The sequence below is a fragment of the Panthera onca genome, chromosome X, assembly GCF_046562875.1.
Source record: "Panthera onca isolate mPanOnc1 chromosome X, mPanOnc1 haplotype 2, whole genome shotgun sequence".
Lineage (NCBI taxonomy): Eukaryota > Metazoa > Chordata > Mammalia > Carnivora > Felidae > Panthera > Panthera onca.
Genome location: NC_138357.1, coordinates 21,230,007 through 21,250,510, shown reverse-complemented (window position 1 = coordinate 21,250,510; position 20,504 = coordinate 21,230,007). Strand labels below are relative to the sequence as shown.

General features: G+C 39.8%; 1 protein-coding gene across 8 annotated transcripts in view; it reads right to left on the bottom strand.

Moving 5' to 3' along the window:
- Positions 1-17,715, bottom strand: part of ENOX2 (ecto-NOX disulfide-thiol exchanger 2) — a 273,070-nt gene extending 255,355 nt beyond the window's left edge. For 3 of the 8 annotated variants that reach the window (XM_081792317.1, XM_081792318.1, XM_081792320.1), the window contains exons 1-2: positions 17,507-17,715; positions 16,212-16,271 (exon numbers count right to left, since the gene is read on the bottom strand). The gene's annotated coding sequence lies outside the window, so the exon portion shown is untranslated. The remainder of the gene's footprint in view (positions 1-16,211; positions 16,272-17,506) is intronic. The other 5 variants (XM_081792311.1, XM_081792315.1, XM_081792319.1 and 2 more) reach the window with 3 other exon arrangements.
- Positions 17,716-20,504: the final 2,789 nt, after the last annotated feature.

Here is a 20,504-nt window from a genome sequence, read left to right as displayed (position 1 = left end):
CAAAAATAAAAAAAAAACATTAAAAAAACAAAAATCACTAATTTTTTCATGCATCTGCAAAATTAATCTGGAAAGCACCCACGTATTAAAATAAAATTGTTAACATAGTTTGGGGAAAAAAATCTCTAGAGTGCTCTCAAATAAGACATTGTTTTTTGTTTGTTTCTTTGTTTGTTTTTAGTAAATGAGTACATTTGGTTTTCTTGACTAGTAGCTTAAGTCAAATTTACCCTGGATCCATCAGCTGAGAGGCAGAAAAAGCAGATTCTTGAATCACATCATCTAACCTATGAGTTCAGCCTCTGCCACTTGTTAGAGGTGAGACTTCAGGCCAGTTACTTATCGTTGAAGCCTCAGTTTCCCTACCTCTGAAATGGATATCATAATGCCACTGCCCCCTCACACCAGGTTGTTATGAGGATAAACTGACCCAGTATATGTGAAATTACTGTGTAAATATTTTACACCACATCCAGGATCAGTCAATAACCAACAACTATACTATAAGTTATTTTTTAATAGAGTAAAACCATGAGGGAATTAAACATGTATTCATTATTAGCATGCAAATAAAATTCAGTCATAAAAGGCATCTAGTTGGGTTTGACATCATTCATTAGGTCACCCTGGAATTGAGAGATGGCAAGGAGATAATATCATTCTCTTTTTAACATAAGCACTTTTATTAGCATGGAGAAGTTCTTCCCAGATATAGTAATCCAGTAGCATAGCAAAGTCCAACGTTTTTCACTGCCAGAAATTTAAACCAGTAATACAGGTCCATGAGAAACTTGTATTTATTGAACCAAGCAATATTTTCCATGAAATGTATCTATTTGCTTTTGTAGTAGAGAAAACAAGATAGTCTGTGTTTTTAATCCAAAGAGAAAAACCACACGAACTTCTCACATTAAAAATGTACAGAAACGGCTCTTCTGGAGTCAAGCATGCATCAGGGTAGAGAAAACATCCAACAAGCACAACTCTCCAACACTTAGTGAAACAAACCAACCGCTACCCAAAGAAGAAACTGAAGCTATAAATTCAAATAAACAGGCTGCAGGGAGACTACACAAACCTGCTGTTGCTTTAATTGCAGACAATTCAATTCAGCAGCTGTTGGTCCAGGCACTAAGGTTCACTGTATGCTCTTCAGCGTAACCTTGAAATACTGTCACTCACTCACTTCTCCACATCATCTGCATGCTGTCCAATTAATGAGGAGCGAAATCAACTGTCAAACCACGCATCAAAACAGAACATGATCTTTTAGCTCTTAAGCACAGGAGCACAATATTTTAAGGACAATAAAGCATGAATGGGGGTGAGAATCCTTGACAATAAATGATATTTAAACTTCTCAAAACACATAGTTGTAGGAACTAAGCTTCTGTTCTGTTCAGCAGGAAACTGAAACTTTCTTAAGGTTTTTTCATTTGGAAGGATCCTTTCTGTCTAACTGCTGTGTAAGAAGCCTTTAAAACAAACATTCGCCAATACCTTATCAGTCTTCAAGTTCTTTATTATGGACCAATATGTTTCTGAAAGCTTAAGAGAATACTTAAGGAACACTTTTGGTCCAATGATATTTTACAATACAAAATGATTTGGTGCTGGCATTTTTAGCCTTGTTGTTTCCAGCACTTTTTTTTTTTCTACCAAGAGACCAAACAACAATAATATATAATATTCATCAATCTGAGTTAAATAATGAAATAAAAATAAGTTTACCAAAACAAATGTGTTCTGGAATGCTTCCTGTTTGAAGTTTCCCTTCTCTTAACTATACCCCAAATCTAGACAACCAATTAACAAACCCAAGAGTTAATACACTCAAGAGAAACACAACATACTAAGTGTTTAAAAATTGCCTTTTGCTTCCAAAGCACTGTGTCTTCTGTGCAAACACTCTAATCTATATCGCATACTACCAGTTGCAGACAGGAGACTTGAGAAATTCAACACAAAAATATAGTAGAGAAGCATGCACAATTAAGGGATCAGGACTAACAATTTAACAGAAAACCCAGATTTTACATAGCAATCTGCTATAAACATTATAGCAAGGGGAAGGCATGTTTCATGCAGCTATTTTGCTTAGCTCATTAGAACCTTATTTGTCCTTCAGTACAGTTGAATTGGAGGCAAAATAAGAGAGGAGTGCACTTTAAACAAAAGGGAAATTTCAGATAAAATAAAACATACCATACCTGTATATTGTACCAGGAACATCGTGACACTCTTCAGGGAACTGTTTCACGTTGTATCCTACCGTGAGTTATTCTCCCCTTACCCTCTTCTCTCCACAAAAAGAAAAGCCAAAGCACCCCAAACCCCACTACACACTACCCCTAACCCACACCCCCAATGAGGAAAAAAAAAAACCTAGTTACAATTCAGCTTAGATCCGATGCTTCTGTTTAGCTCAGCTCCAGCCGAGCAACTGAGCTCTAGCAACGGAGCATAGGGAGGTAGATTCTGATGCCAGTAGCACTTCCATCCACTTCACTTACACAAAAGCAGGCAGTGGAAAATCCAGGAGCCTTGAAGACAAGGGCTGGAACTGGCTTTTATGAATTGCTATTACTGCATGTGTCACCATCCATCTCCAATGACGGACACTTATAGGCTGAATTGAGAGTGGAGGGGGTGGGGAGGAGGAGGTTGGAGAGCAGGTGGAGAAGCAATTAGCAGTATGTTCATCGGAGAATTCGTTCGGGATTTCATACATCAGTGCCTAAAGAAACAGCATGCAGTTGACAAATCAGAACTTTACGATTTGCATGCCTTAGAAGAAATCTTAGCTCACAGCTCCAAACGAAATACTGCTTCCCCACACTTACAGAGCATGAAAAGTCAGTCACCCCTCTGCTTTCTCTTTCCTCTAGCTACTCTTGTTCCCGAGAAATCAACATTCAAAATGAACATTTGCTAATTTCCCCTAAAGAATTGTACTTAAAAGCCTGGAAGCAAAGGAAGTATGAGGAAATTAAATTATATTGAACATGACATCTTTTAACAAAAAGGCAGGAAGCTAATTATTTTAAGCCAACTTTTCATCCCTAACCCCATTCCCCAGGTACAGCTTTCACACCTATAATCACTGGATCACACAACTTTTGGACATATATTAAACACTGGAAAACAACCTATGTATACCTAAAAATAGTTAAAGTCAAGATGAAAAGCTAAGAGCTATATGCACAACTCTCTCCATAGACAGCCTTAATAAGGCACTTTGCCTGTAAACGCTTCAGTTTTACTCATCTCCTAAACTGAAGCACATATTTTAGACCAACTTCAAGATTAATGATGAGTAGAAACAAAAAGGAGATAGTCACTTAGGAAGGAAACATGACACAACTGAAGGAATACTGCGGCTGGGTATCAGGAAACCTAGGTTCAGGTTTCAGTTCTACAACTTTCTAGCTGTGTTACCTTGGACAAGTCAGTTAACTTCTCTGAGCTTAAGTTCCCTTATTTATAAGTTTGACATAACTTATATCTAAGTACCTATCCTGACTACTTCACAGGATTGCTATGAAGAGCTAATGAGATAATAGATATGAAAACCCTTTTGTAAATCATAGAGGGTTATAAAATTGTATGGGATGATGATGATGATGATGATGATGATGATTATTATTATTATTATTATACTCCAAAACAAATCTTGCCTAAATGGCTGAAGTCAGGCGCCTCTATCACATAAGTAAAAAGAAAGACCCAATATAATTTCATGAAAATAATTCTCAATTCTTCCAATTTTAAAGTTGGAAGGAAATATTGTTTGCTCTTAAAATGCCACAGAAGGGAAATTGTCTTAAAAGAAAAAAATTTAAATCTGATACATAATACATCAAAAGTTTATTAAAGAAACTGAAGCCTCTAATTTCTTCTTTGCTTTCTGGAAAGTCAATTCAGTTGTTTTTGTATGGTCTAATATTATGTGCCATCTAGAATGCAAGCTACAGGACAATGAGCATCACCTTCTGTTAAATCTTTCTTTTAACTTGGTATATCCTCATTGCCCAGGGTGTGTGGAAGGATTCAGGTTGATTAGCTAAATCTAAATCCACAAGGTAAAAATCCAAAGTCATGTTTTATGAGGCTCCAAGCTGCCTTGATACTATATATACAGTGACCAGCTGGTTTAAGCTGGGACACAATTTTAGCACATGAAGTCCTGGGGTGGCCACACCTGGGGCACTAAATGATCCAGGCAATGTTTGGGGACCTTTGGTTCAGCCAAATCCCACATGTCCTGATTTCCATCTGTATGGTGGTTACCCAAGTGTGTGTCTGTCCACATGGGCTGAATCTGAAGCAGCCAAAACAAAAAAAAAAAAGTGGGCGCTATAGCAGAAATATCAGATGTCAGCTCCCCTTGGCCCCCTCTAATACCATCTGTGTTCGCAAACAAGTGTTGAGCCCACTTCCTGTGAGAAGAAAGAAAACTTTCTAATTGCCCCTTTGAATGTCATTGCCAATATTGAAAATGCCAGTAAAATATGTATCCAAAATCTATGTTAAATCAAGGGGGGAAATGGATAATATAATTCACAAAGAGTTGGGTGACTGGTAGCTAAAAGGGAGGAAGCATTGGGGCGCCTGGGTGGCGCAGTCGGTTAAGCGTCCGACTTCAGCCAGGTCACGATCTCGCGGTCCGTGAGTTCGAGCCCCGCGTCAGGCTCTGGGCTAATGGCTCGGAGCCTGGAGCCTGCTTCCGATTCTGTGTCTCCCTCTCTCTCTGCCCCTCCCCCGTTCATGCTCTGTCTCTCTCTGTCTCAAAAATAAATAAACGTTAAAAAAAAAAATAAATAAATAAATAAAAGGGAGGAAGCATTAAAAGGGGAACAGGAGGGGAGGGTTGCGGGGGAGGAGAGAGGAAGCAGGAAGACAAAGGAGGTAAGAAGAGCAAATGAATCTAAAGTGAGAAGTTTTGTTTTTTTTTTTTTTTTTTTAAGCAGAAAAATACTAGCTGGACTCACCCAAAACCTCACCTCCTAGAAAATTCTTGCTTTTTGAGGTATTGAGAATAGCCTTTTTACCACCACAGCTCCTATCCTAGCCTTCTAAATGCATGAGTAAATAGTCAACCGCTTGAAAAAGCACTGACAGCCCTAGCACCAAAACTCACTTTCATTTGGCATGTGGAAAGTCAGGCAGGCGGGGTACAGTTCTCGAAAGGCCTCCTCACTGCAAACCTCCCCCCCACACACATACAGCCTTGACTGTGGTATGGCTGGCCACTAACAAAGGTGTCGCCCCATTTCAGGTTCAGCAAAGGAGACTTGCCTGAGATTTTTAAAACCACATTGGTAAGAAAGGAACAAAGGTTGTATTTCAGAATCAGGAGTTCTGTCTTTGGGCATTGCAACTGAACTCTTCCACATATATAAGCTTGAAATTCATATTCCACAAGTTCTTCAGAAGGGCCACTCAAAGTAAAGGGAAAAGTACAGGGAAGATAATTTTTTGTTAGCTTCCTTCCCACAGTCCAAAGATGAGGATCGCATCAAGAACATGAGTGAGAGCATACATCAAAAGGCAATGAAGTAGGAGGCAGCAGTTTCAACCCAGATTAGCAAGAATGGAATTGAAAGCATCCGAGCATCCTGATAAAAACAAACACATTAACATATACACCAAGAACCGCTGCAATGTTTCCATTATCCTGATTTCAAGCTCCAGAATGTAAGCACTAACGGTTCCCTAATCCACCCAAGCTCCTTCTCAGCAGCCGTCACCAAGCCTCACTGTCCTTTTCAAATGAATTCCCATTGCTAACCACCTTAGTTAGATTCTAAGTATTTTTGTCAAAACAAATGCCCCTGTGGAAGATTGCAAAGAACCAAGAATGTGAATCAAACCATGAACCTAAAACAGGAAGAAACAACATTAAGTTGCTAAACCTCAAACAAAAGAAGTGCTAACAGTTTGAAAGCAACAACTAGTGAGTTGAGTTCAAGCAGAGAAAAAAAAAGCTCTCAACTTTTCGGAATCGATCAAACTTGTACCAAACCCTTGAGTCCAATCAGTTCACATTCCTGCAAAGCACACACATCAAGACTTGGTTTCACCTGCCTAAGAACCCACAAAGGAACCATAAAATTAACACTGGATAAGAAGTCGGGAGAACTGGATTCTCCTGATTTTTCTACTGTTTGACCTTGGTCCAGTCACTTATACTCATTCAATCCCAGCTTGCTTGCTTTGGAACAGCTGGGATGTGATTATCAATATCCCAGGTCTAATGGTCTATGACAATTGTGACATTTACTCTCGTGACAAAATAGAAAACGTTTGTCACAATCTGGCCCTAATTTCTAGGAATCATGGAGGTGGGCCTCTACAACTCTCCTAATGGTTTCTGTTTCTAGCTTATTTTGAAACATGCTCACATAGGAGTTAGGCAACTGTGCTTGCTTAGCCTTGGGAATAGTCAGCCTAATATTCCTCTTCAGAATATTTCTCTTCAAAAAGCATTCCAGGAGCAATTTGTTTTCTTCAAAGGACAGCTACAGGTGCGTGGTCTGACCCCAAAAGGGAAAAAGGAAGGAAAGAAAGTCATCTAGAATATGCTGAGCACCTATTGTATGCCAGACGTGGCATGATACATTACATTATTTTTTTAAATTAGCTCTCACAACATAGCTATGTGCTCAATATTACTATCTTGCATTTTATATGTAAGGAAACTGAGGTTTACTGATGTTAAGTGACTTGCTTCCTCTCACTCAACTGGTAAGTGATAAAACTGGGACCTGAACTCAAGCAATCTGAATCCATTACTATACTAACACTCTAATGATTAAATTCTGAATGACTGAATTCCTTCTTAATTCAGTGATTCAACTGGGCTTGCTCAGTGAATAAATTACCTGCTGAGTCAATACAGCAAAAAAAAAAAAAAAAAAAAAATCCTTGCCTTTATACTGACCTGAGAATTTTAAAAAATTTCATCAGACATGTGGTTAAGACCATTGGGCTCTGGAGTAAGAAAAACCTCAGTTGCTAGAATTCTGGCTTATAAGTCTCAAGTTTTCTCATCTGGCAAATGGGAAAAGAAGTAGTACCTGCCTGGCTGAGTGGTTGTAAAGCATTAATGATGTGATAGCAGCTAGCACAGTGTTTGACATAAAATTGTTCAATAAACGTATATTAGAGCTATCCTCGGACTCATAAGCAACAGAGAAAGAAAGGAAAGGTTATAAAGAAAAAGAAAAACAGGATTCATTGAACTCAAGTGCTCCTTGGCCTATAGAACAGATTTAGTGTGAATCAAGTTTTCAGTGGCCCACCCATACCCTCTAAGCTGCATCTTGTAGATTAGCATATTCATGAGGCTCCATGAATATACTAATTGGCAGTGCCTAAGTAGTAGTAAGGAGACTTGTCATGTGGTCTGCTGAGCAGCAATTGTCTCCAGTTCCCTAGAACCTATCCTTCTAAATAGAGGGTTGGAAAGTAGCAGATAGAAGTACTGCTGGAAGTACCAAGTGGGCTAAGGCCCTTTTCTTCCCCTAATTCTTCAAGCCCTAGCTTCTCTCTCTCCTATTCCCCTGTGGCCCACTTCCCATATACTCCCATCCGCCCTTGGTTTATTCTAGTTTTACTGTGATTCTTTTCATGGCTCTAGCTCTGTGTCTGTTCATGAGCAACCAGTCGTATTTATGGAATGTGTGTCTGGCACTGCACTAGCTAAAGTAGAGGGACATCTAAAAGTTAATTGAAGAGACATGTGTTCCATGGCCAAATAGATCTAAGATATACAGGTAGACTGGAGTTTTGGCAATACAGTAAATGCAGCTAAAACAAGATGATTTGGTTGATTTCAGAGCATAAAGTAGTTTGTTCATCCAGTCAATGACATACATACTGAAGAATTTAGAAAAAAATGCACAGTTGTTTGCAACTTTACTTGAAATGCATAAAAAGTTGTATAAATGGAGAGATGGGTGATAAAGGAAATAGAACAAAGTGTTAATTATAGAATCTAAATGGTGTGCATAGAGGGTATTTACTGTACAATTCTTTCACATTTTCTGTATATTTAAATTTTTTCATCATAAAAGGTTGAGGATAAAGGAGAGGGGTAAAGGGTATAGCTTTTTCAACTTCAAATATTTCAGAACAAAATATCATATTTATATAAAGAAGCATAAATGAAATCAGGCAAAATGTTAAAAAATTGGTGAATCTGAGTGGATGGCAGATGACAGTCCTATATGATTTGTGAAATTTTTCTCTAGTTAAAATGATTTTATTTTTTAAAAATTTTTTTTTCAACGTTTTTTGTTTATTTTTGGGACAGAGAGAGACAGAGCATGAACGGGGGAGGGGCAGAGAGAGAGGGAGACACAGAATCGGAAACAGGCTCCAGGCTCCGAGCCATCAGCCCAGAGCCTGACGCGGGGCTCGAACTCACGGACCGTGAGATCGTGACCTGGCTGAAGTCGGACGCTTAACCGACTGCGCCACCCAGGCGCCCCAAAATGATTTTAAAATAGAAAGTTAAAAGATAGTTTGTTGAACACTGGCCCCTTTTACCTAATGTCTCATTTGCCATTTTTAGTAGAGTGGATATTGGGTCAATAATAGTAGAGAAATTGGAAAGAATGAAGGTGGGGGGCAATAATCAACCGACAGATCTACCTTGGGTGCCTACTATATGCAAGACGCACTATGCTAGGCATTCTGGGGGATTCAGAGACAAAAAACATAGTCCCTGTCCTGAGACTCACAGTGCAGGTGAGGGAATGCCAAAGCAGCGTCTGAAAGGGTAGCTGGCTAGAGCAGAGAAATTCTGTTAAGAGAAGTATGAAGACTGGCAAGGTAGATTGGGGCCAGACTACGGAAAGTAGTGAAGGCCACGCTAAGGAGTTTGGACTTCATCCTATGGATAATGGGAAACCATTTACAGTATCTGAGTCAGGGAAAGAACATGCTCTAAAACACATTGGCTACATAGTAATAATCTGTTTGAGCACAGGTAACTTCAACACATATTTGTTTTCTATTCATATACTTCTGACCCTTCTATTTCCCATATCTGGATGTGGCCTTTAGGGATTTTCAACATTCTGGATGCTACCCATTTTTTTTTAACAGCCACTTTGTCATCTTTTCAGCCTCTGTTCCTTTCCCTCCCCCAGCTCCCGAGGGGAGCTGCCCAGCTCTCAGCTTAGCCCTGCTGACTCAGTAAGCAATAAATAAGCCTCATACAGTTTTTTAAACTAAGTTGCTAAGCTTTGAATCTCTGCTTTCCTTCATGGCAATCAAGCCCCAATCACTACTGAGATCATTGATTTGAGTTGGAAAAATGAATATTCAGCTAAGCAACATGCGAAGGAGTACAGGAAGGTATGTCGTATGTGTAGAAGGAAACTGTTGTTCAAAGTGATTTTTGGATACTGAAAGAAAACCTAGTGGGGACGGTATTGCTGAATAGCAGCAAGTGATTAGGGTAAGACCTCTCAAAGACTGCCAAACTATAAGGTGGACTTTGTCTCTAGTTTTTTCCCCCCTATAAAGCCAATCTTCCAATCCAATCATGCGATTCCCACATTTAAAACTCTGAGCTGGCTCCCCCCGCCTATAAAGGCCAAGCTCCTTAGCAGGCAGACTTCCCTCACCAACCGGACACAGACCTGTCTCCAGATTCTTATCCTGTCCCCCTCACCCAAGTCCCAGTGGTTCACACACAGTATCTTACCTTTTCCTAAAGTATCCATTCTCACACATGTGACTGCTTCACATGTGTCGGTGGTCCCTTTGCTTGGAAGCCTTGCCTACCACATCTTTTTCCACCTTGTTTCTAGGCAATGCCCACTCATCCTTGGTGATTCAGAACAGGTAGACTCTGGTCTGTGACTTCTCCACCTCCAGCAATAATTCTTCCCTCCATCATGTTTCCAGGGTATTTCTTTTCTAGAGTAATATACTATTCCCACTGTAATATAATTATTGATTTAGGTGTCTATCTCCCCCCACTTAACTGTGAGTTCCTTAAGGGTAGGCAGGGACTACTTCTAGTTCATCACTGTACTCCTAGCACTTACCATAGGGTTTGGTCCTGTGTATGTGCTCAAATGTCTATTGAATAAATGAGCTTGAATATCAAGTGCTCCTTGAATTCAAACTCAGCATCTCTTGAAAGGTAAAAATTAGAATATTGTGTGACCAAAGTAATCCCAGTGAAGTATGTCTGAGAACTTGATTGCAGAAGTGGTAGGAGGACAGGTTATGGGGTCTTCCTGTGGGACCTTTCTACCCCAGGAAGCTCTTACTGGCAGCTGTTGCTGGCTAAAAAGAAGGGCAGCTAGAGCGGACAGGAAGGGCCCTTAGTGGGGATTTCCCCATCGTTACCTTTCATAATTCAGCACTGAAGGAAAGTTGTTTATATAACATTCTCCACACAGTGTTTTGATTCTTCTGAATTACAGCCAAACTTTCATTTGTGCTCTGCCTACAGATACATTTGGACCAGACTTGTTAATAGTCACTGAAAGTTCCCCAGTTCACATTCTCACCTGTCATTATTATGCCAAGGAACAATATTTTGTGGGTAAGGAACCACTGAAAAACTGAGAGCCAAAAAGGGGGCCGAGCAGAGCTAATAAAAATGATCTTTTATTTTTCTCCTAGATTGCTAATATATTTCCTAGCACCTCCCATCCTGCACTGGTTTATATTATGTATCAGTAAAGGCAAAAAAAAAAAAAAAAAAAAGAAAAAAGAAAATGAAGACTTTGGCAAAACTTGACGCCTGTAGGCACAAGAAAGAGGAAGCAACACTGAGGCTTGGAGTATAAATCTTTAGACATATGATCCATTGCCACTTCTGCAAAGTAAACATTTCAGCTGTTTTTAAACAAATAGCAAAAGCAATTAGCCCCTTCTGTAGATTAAACTGAGGTGTATGCGGAATTAAAAAAAACTTAGTCTGTTTTGATCTTCAAAAATGTCAAACTGGTAAACATTTCGCTTTTTTGTTGTACATATAAATCTATGAGCCAAGCCTAGCTTGAGGAAGATTTAAGAGACATAAAATTTGTCTGAGGTGTCTGCCAAATCTCTGCAGCAGAGAGAAACCCTGGAGAAGCTGACATAGTCATAACTCTCAAAACATCACTAGCAGGCTTGTGCAGGGCTAGACGTACAGAAAGTCACTGTTCCTTCTCTCAAACTGTTTGTAAACAGAGAAGTAGAACATTTGCTTATCAGCTATCTGGTAGCTTATTTTTGCCCATGTGTCCCACAGAGGAAAGAGAAAAAAAAAAGAGTAAGTCCCTACTGGTACATATCCCAACTTTCAGCCGCGTAGATTTTCACTTATATGACAAGCCTGCTTGTTAAAATCTTCTCTTTCATTTCCTCTTGCACACTCATTCTTGTATGTACACGAGATCAATCTGTCTCTGTCTCTCTGTCTGGAAGGCATTACAAGAAGGTATTTTATGTATCCAGGACAGTGTCTAACAGAGTGCTTTGCACATAATAAGCCCACAATAATTCGGCAAATGAATTGAAACTCTATCTGTAATTTCTATGTTCAACTTATTTGTTCATGGAACAAGAGAATTATAGATTCTTTTTCTTGAAGTATTTAACAGTGACAATTCCTTACAAAGTAAAGTCATTTTATTCAAATGATTTGTGCTTAGGACTTCTGTCCTTTAAAAGCATCCATTTTTGCACAATGGGAATTATTTGTAAGGCAAATGAAGGAAAGCCCACGCTGCAGGATCCTGAATGACAATATGAACACTAATATATTTTGTAGAGAAAATCAGATATCCCATATTCACCTGATTGTATGTCGTTATGGTAATCCACCACATATGTCTAAAATCACTTAACAATGCAGGAATATAGTGCATGCATGGGCTGCATTCTGTAAATAGGATTAACAGTTGGATTCAACCAAGGTCTTCCCTGGGGAGAGATTGCTGGAAAATACATCTACATGACATTTAAAAAAATAAATTAACCAATGACATTGGCTCCCATGAGACACATTGTTTCTTGTACATTCAATTCTATCACAGTTTTCTGTAGCTCTCTACTGACATCCCCATCCCTAAAGACATAGAATTTCAAAACAGAAAGAAAAACAGAGCAATCGGAGCTCTTCTGTCTGTCCTGCATGAAGTGTTATGTACACAAAGAAAAGAGCTCTGTACATTAGCACAATGTGAACTGTGACATGGTGAGATCATGTCAGTCTGGACTGTTCTTGTTATGCCGTGGTCACATATAACTTGCCCAAGGGAATGAACAAAGTCTGTGTGCATGCTAAGATTGGCAGGGGCTGCAGAAAAACAAATACAGCTGTGTTATACAGCAGGGGGGGATTTAATTTTTCCTTTGAAAAATGTTATTTATCATGATGATTTTTCTTCCCACTTTTATGTATTTAACTATTTTTCCTTATCTGTAAAATAGGGATAACTACTGTATGTATTTAATATTTTTACTATGAGAATGAAATGAAATCCTGGCACAGAATAGTTAACCCATACAATATGCATCAACATCTGGCTAGCATTAAGTAAACACCTATTATACGCCAGGTACTGGCCTAAGACACCAAGAAAAAGTAAACCATAGGAGGAAAAAGTGACACTGGAGAGAAAAGCAGGGAGCTGATTTTCAAAAGTTTTATAAGCTAGTCTAAGAAGTTTGGATTTTATCTCGAGGACAATGGGCAGAGCCGGATAGCTTCAGATTTGTGATTTAGAAAAATCATTCTGTCAGCACTGGTGGAGAATGGATTAGAAGGAAAGCAGGCTGGAGACAGTAGTAATCCAGTCTAGAAGGGGTGTGTGTGTGTGGGGGTGTGTGTGGGTGTGGGTGTGTTGCAGGGTGTGCTGGGGAGCGGTGTACCCCAAACTAAGGCAATAATAATAGGACACATGCGGAAAACATGTTTTTAAGTAACAAATACTCTATTACAAATGATTAAAAAAATATGCAAAAGGTTAAAAATAGGACTCATGTTATCTTACTATTTATAGCAAACCTCTGTTGAATTTTTTTCTGTGTTTAACATTATAGGATAATGATTTCCTATGTATGCACACATAGGGGGTGTGTGTGTGTGTGTGCCCATGTACATGTGTATGCGTTTAAACTGGGATTTGTCAGCTTTATAAAGAGAATTTTCTCTTAATATATCATAAACAACTTTCAACATCATTAAATATTTTTTAGTAACATCCACTTACATGGCCACTTAGTATAGTAATCTATGCTACAGATACACGATAATTGATTTAATCAAAATCTCTAGTATTACGGACATTTAAAATGCTATTTTCCTTCTTTACCCTGGGATAGACATCCTGAGAAATAAAATTTTGGAAACACCACATTTATTTCCTTAGCATAGAGCCTTAGAAGTTGAAGTGGTAGGTTGAAAGCTATGTCCAATTTTAATATTTTTAATCCACATTGGTAATTTCTCTCCAGAAGGGCTGTATCAAATTACAGTCTCACTAGCAGTATCTGTAAGTAGGAGACCCATTTGAGAGTGATTTCAAGGATGGAGTCAACTGGATTGTAGGTGGAAATGAGGGACGGATCCTTGGCAGAGTATTGGGACGGCAGCAATGTGAACTATGTCAAGAGGAGCAAAGCAACGAGCAGGCCTACGGAACAGGTGGCTGGGTGGATAAATGATGAGAAAGAAAAAGGTAAGGTGACCATAGGAGAGTCAGGGTGGGGGGGAGTTTAAATGAAAAGAAAAGAAACCTCTAGAGAAGTTCTGCATTCAGGTGACTTTAATTTACTGCTTTATTTAGCCAAAGCAGCTAATGTAGCAAACAGCTAATCTTTTTGTAACATTTGGCATTCTGGTACCAAAGTTCTGAGTTATATTCATGTTTATGCATGTTTTTCATCCAATAACCATTTGTTAGGTGTCTACCACATGCCAAGGGCTGTTCTGGATGCTATGGGTGTGGATATGAATGAGACCTGGCCACTGCCCTCAAGGAGCTCATAGTCTTGGGGAGAGACAGACACATCCACAGACTGGTACACTAGTGTGGTACAGCCTAGGACAGAGGTAAGTGCAGGGTTCTATGTAAGCCATGAGCCTAACACTGTTTTGTGTATGCTTGTATATGTTTGTGTGTGGTGGGGGAGGGCGGGGAGAGCTGCAGGAAAGGCTTCAAAGAGGTGTTGATATTTGAGCTGAGTCTTGAAGGAGGAGTTCCTCAGATGAGTAAGGGTCACAGATCATACTCATATTCCTTACCAGTGCTTTGGAAATTTGTGCCACTGGTGTTAAGGACACTCAGTAAGGCAGTGAGGATGCTTGTGTGTAATCCAAACCCATTTGTGAAAACAGCCTCCACTGTTACCTTAATGCATATATGTACATGGCCCGATTTGAGCAATAATATGCTCATCTTAGAATTAAAGGATAACAGGCAAGTGACATATAGACTTTTAAAAAATAACTCTGATGACATTGATAGAATAATAATATTCCCGTCAGCCAAGTCCTACTAATTCTACTTCCTAAATGGCTCTCATATCTGTTGCCTCTTCTCATATGTGGCTACCTTGGGTCCTCATCATCTCTAGCTTCCTAACTGGTCATGGCCCACTCCAGTACATTCTAAAGTAAAAACCTCATCATGGTGCTTGTCTTCTAAAATATATTAATGTTTTTTATTGTCTACTATCAGTACTTCCCAAATTTGAGTCATTTGAGTATTATCATAGTCACACATCATGGGTACTACTATTTACTTAACATTTGTCTTTAAATCAACTTTAAACTTGTTCACTTTACATTTTTCCTAAGCCATTTCCTATGTAACCTTACATTTAAAGACGTAGTTCAGCTTTACCTTTTATGAGACACATTAGAATATATAATTACTGAAATTTAAAATGTTTGTGGGAGTACAACATAACCACCAGTGGCAGATGCTCTACAGTTTGAAAAACAATAGCCTATGGAAGCACATCCAAATTTCTTAGCATTGCATTCAAGGAACTTCACAAATCAGACCCAATGTATCTTTCCAGACTCTTTTACCATTATACCTTCATTTCCCCAAACAAGCTATACCCTAGTCATGCTGAATTCCAAAATATTGAAGGGACATGCTCTGCTTTTATACAGCCCAATGTCTTTCACAGACTTGTCTCTCTAATCTGGAATGCCTCCCCTCTACTGTTCTCTGCCTGGTGAACTCATTATCCTTCAAGACCTGTCATGTCACCTCCTCACAGAAGGCTTCTCCCTGATTCTCCCTTACAGTTAGTCACTGCTTCCTTTATTCTTCTGATAGCACTTTGTACTTCTTAGTGTTATATTACACGCTACATTATCTCAGAATTATGGGCATATATCTCCCCAGCTACACCCAGGAAAAGCTCTCATACTCTGTTGCATCCTGAATAATCCCTGTGAGCAAAGGTCATGGAGGAGACCTAGTGATCTAGGAAGTCACTTAAAATAAAAGCTATAATAAAATAAAACCTAAAGGACTATCTAGGCCCAAATAGCTTACATGTAAGGCACGTTTTTTAAAGAGAATCACCTGATTCAGAAATAGCCATATAGTTTGGGAAGACACAATTAGCTACGGCTGCAATAACAGTGAAGCTAATTCAGTTTTGGCAGCCACTTTACAGCATACACATACTGACATAGAGACTAAAAGTGAATCATTTGGGTTTCTGCCAGGATGATCAATTACACCTGACAATAATCTTTCCTTACCACAAACAGAAAGTCAAGAAGAAAATTGAACAGTGGGACTAACAAACCATGGTGGAGAGAGCATGGGCTCTGGAGCCAGAAATCTATATACCAAAATCCCAGCTCAACTCCTTACAATCTATGTGACTTTGGGTAGGTTAAACAACCTTCTCTGAGTTTGAGTTTTCTCTTCTAGAAAAATGGGGAAAATAGTACCTACTTCATAAGACTCTTAAGATAATGCAACAAAGTGCTTATGATAGCACCTGGAACATTATATGGGCTCAATAAATAGGAGTCATTATTGTTACCCAATGAAATGACTACAATTCAGATAATATGATGCATAAGGAGAGCAAATACATTTCTTAATAAATTTGTCACCAGGCTTTAAAATGACAACTATAGAAGTGTAGCTAAGAATAGCCACAAAGAGAACAGTCTATAAGGTAAAGTTCTTCTTGGGTATAAATTAAACTCACACCTGGAACATACCACCACACTTCTTTGTGTTCTCCAAGAAATGATCTCAAATCAGGTTCCCCTAGGATGAAAAAAACAAAAATCACCCAATCTTAATTTTTTGTGTTTAGTTTTATTTGATACAGAATAATATCCAAATTATGTGGATGCTTTAAAGTGTCCTGTTATTATGACCCCAATCTCTTTCATGACACCTTTTTATTGCAGTCAGGCAAACCCACCCTTCATAAAAATGCTCCCTCTTCTATATACCCTTCTCAGATTCCAACGCCAGTTCCAGAGAGCACATTCTCCCTCCTCTTTGCCCATTTCAAATCCCATTTACTCCTTTGGAGCCAAAATTAAAATTCAAGTCCTCCAGAAAGCATACCCGGATTGGTCTGGAAGATGACAATTTCAAAACTACAGCATTTCCAGGGTTAGGCTTGACCTTCCTTACATATATCAACCCCCAAGCCCATCAGTATTAGAAACTTTTTGCACGCGTTTGTAATAATAAAATAATTAATACAGTCTGTTTCGCACAGTCTACTTTATTCCACAGTCTGTGTGCCCCCTAAATCTTTTTCAACCTTAGTGCTGTTATGAGTCGTGTTAGAAACCTCGATAGCGCTTGGTTTTTAAAATCGGTCTAACTTGCCTTTGACTCTCACCAGAACACTGCACTGAACTTTAAGGAGAAACCCTTTCCACTCCAAAGATCTGGTCAGGGCAGGGGCGGGTGGTTGGAAGGGCCAATAAAGAGATGGCGACGATCTTTATATCACCAGCAAGGAAGCAAAAAGTGAAATTTGGACAAAAAGTCACGCCCTGAGCGTGCGAGGAATTCCCACACCCCCAGAGAAAATTGGGGAGTGTGTACGTTAGAAAGGGTGTGTGCCCAAATCTGAAATGTAAATTGAGGGAAGCGAGGAAAGAGATCATCCAACTCCTCTAAGTAGTAAGGGGAGTCCAGACGCCGCCTAGGGAAGACCCTGGTCAAGAACCCTAACTTCAGATCTCGGAGGAGGTACAGGACGGGAGCGAGGATACACGATAGCGTCTTGGGGGATTAAAGACTGCAGACTAGGTGGAGAAATAGAGAGCGCGCGCTCCCGAGGTTCCAAGCTCCAGGAAACGGGCGCGGAGGGCTCAGCAGCCCACCCCCGACTCCCAGGCCCGACACCCCCTCCCCGGCAGAGGCGGAGCTGGGCGGAGTCGGGCGCCGAAGACAACGGCCCGGAAGCACCCTCCTCCCTAGGCCCCTCGGTCCCACACTCCCCAACCACAGCCGCTCGGGCTTTCTGCCTCTCTGACCTCCAGCTCCCCGGCTACCGAAGGGGCTACTCCTTATACTGCCGCGGAAAATCGGGCCGGCGTGACAGCTTCTGAGAGCGTAGTGCCCTCGCCGCGCCCCACACCACGCAACTGTCTTCTGAACTCCCCGCCTCTCGCTAGCCGGCGTGGGCCCGGCACTCGGGCCCAGGGCTGGACTCTCACCCACATCGCGGCCGCTGCAGCATTTCTTATTGGTTACTGGTCACCAGGGAAGCAGGAGGCCCAAGCCCTTGTCCTCATGGGAAATGTAGTTTCAGGTCGCTGGAGGCTGTCTTCCTGGGGTATCCAATATTGGCATTGGCGGAGAGACTCAGGTGAAGGCAGGGGATTGTGGGAGATGAAGTCGAGGCACTTCTTTCGGTATACCCACAGTTTCTCCATCCAGTCCGATCGTCCCCTGAGTTCAGATGGAGGAGGGTATTCTGGGTGTTGTAGTTTGCGGTGTACTGTCCTACAGAATCTACCTTCTTGGGGTATGGGATTGTGCTTGTGGGGTTAGATGAAGGTTCTAGATTTATTTTACCTTTTGGTTAAGCTCTTAGCGTTTGGGGGGGCGCTTTATATCATGATTTAAAATTCTCATTGACTTTTGATTGAATGACTTTTTAAAAATATTATGTTCCGATAAGCTTACAATTGTAACTGGTCCTTTAAAACTGTCAAAGTATGTTCTATGTGAACCATCTGCATTAGAATGACTTCAGAGGCTCTGGAGAAAATGTATACTATGTTTCCAGTTGGGTATCACATTTTTCCCTTTGAATTGTAACTGGTCCTTTAAAACTGTTAAAGTGTATTCTGTGTGAACCATCTGCATTAGAATCACTTCCAAGGTCCTAGAGAAAATGTATACTGTGTTTCTAATTGAGTACCATATTTTTCGTTTTGAAGTAGGGCATAATAGGCATATAAATGTGATCAAAGCCAGCCCAGAAGAATCCCATTTAACCCATAATGAAGCCACATTGTTGCCATGAAGAACAGTGGCCACATCACTGATGTCATGCAACAATTTAGAACAGATAGAGAATACAACTTGAATAATAAGAAATAAATGTATATTTCTTTAAGAAACTATTGTTTAGTAAAGATGTGTTAATAAGCCCGATAAATAAATAGATGGAGACCACTAGCACTTTCAAGTGATTTAAAGGTTGAGGAAAATGGTGGCTTATTAAGGCTAATTTTACTCCTAATTTTTGACTTTTTTTTTTCCTTTCCAGAGGTGAATCCTTAATAGCTGAAAGGATCATTACAGTTGGGTTACTACAATTTTACTCATTAGAACAACCTTTTCACTCACAAGTGGAATGAATGCAAAGAAAGAGGAATTGCATTTTGCTAAGGTAATTAATTGCCTAAAATTTTAAAAGAGAAGTGAAGGAATAAATGGACTTAATAGATTGAATAATTTACTCAGCAAACTGCTTTGTTCAAGGCTCCAGACTAGGCACTGTTGCTACAGAATTGGAAAACAGCCCTTGCTCATAAGTAGTTCACAATCTAGGACAGGAGAGAGAGTATACATTGTGCAAAGTGCTCTAAAAAGGTCTACATGCGGTTCTACAGGACCATAGAAGTGGAAGAACTCATTCCACTTCTGGAGGAAGCCATGCTTGAATGATGAGACTTGAAGGACTAGTAAGCTATTTGGGGTAGGGAGGTCAACCATATTTCATACTGAGGAGTAAGAATGTGAGAGAGTGCAGAGAACACTCTCCCCCCACCCCTACCCCCCCAAAAAGATGTTCCACGTTGCAGGAGCTAGAACAGGAAGGAATAGGAGGCCATGTCAATGAGTTCAAAATTTAACCTGAAAGCAGTGGAGAACCATTAAAGGATTTTAAGCAAGGACATGGTATGATCAGATGGACTTGGTGATAACTTGGATATGGAAAGTAAGGAAAGGGAAGGGGTCTATTGTTACTCTCAAGTTCTGATTTGGAAGACTGAGTATGTGGTAGTACCACTCATTTAATTAGGGAAGCCTGAAAGAGTAGCAAGTTTTGTGATGGATAGGAGAGATTAAGTTTTGGACACTTTAAATTTGAGGAGTCTATGGAGCATTGGGGTGGAGATACCCAGTAGGCTGCTAGGAGGTGTAGGTCTGAAGCATAGGAGAGAGGTCAGGGTTGGAACTAAACATTTGAGAGACAACAGTATATAGCTGGCAAGTAAATAAATAAATATGGATTAAATTTCACTTGGAGAGTGTTTAGAATAGTAATTTTTAGAAGGGCAGAGATTAAGAATGGAACCCTAGAAAACAACGATATTCAAGTAGTAGGTAGAGGAAGTCAAGGCTCCTTGCCTTCAAAGGAGGCTGAGAAGAAATGGCCAGATAGGCGAACCAAGAGAAAATAAAGTGTAACTATTAGAATATAACACAGAGAGGTCAAACAAGAGGACAGAAGAGTAACATGGAACTACTCATTCATCCATTCAACAAATATTCGTTCAGTACCTGCAACATTCCAGGCATAATTCAAGGTGTTGGGAACAGAGAAGTAGGGGAAAAAACCACATAACATCCCTTCCCTTTGGAGCTCATATTCTAATAGGGAAAAAATGAATTAACAAGACTAATAATGAAAATATATAGCTATGACAAGTAATATTTCTGCAAGTCTTATTAGAATGGATATGTGTGTATATGTGTATTACACATACAAAGGTGAGACTCTTGATCTATTGTGGGTAAAAAGTATGCTTGAAAATACATTTAGGAAAAAAAAAATAACTGAGTATAAGAACACAAATTTGTGAAATAATGTCCCAGGGTATGTTAGTGTGATTGGATTTATAGATCAATCAGTAGGCCAAGGTTAAGGCTTTGTCAACAGATAGTGTAAAACTCAAGTCTTGGCCACGGTTCAGGTTTATGAATGTGGAATGTGTTTGGCTTCAGTTTTTGCTTAGATTAAGGCTTAATCATTCTGTTGCTATCTTTACAAGTCAGTGTGGATCCCTTGCTAGA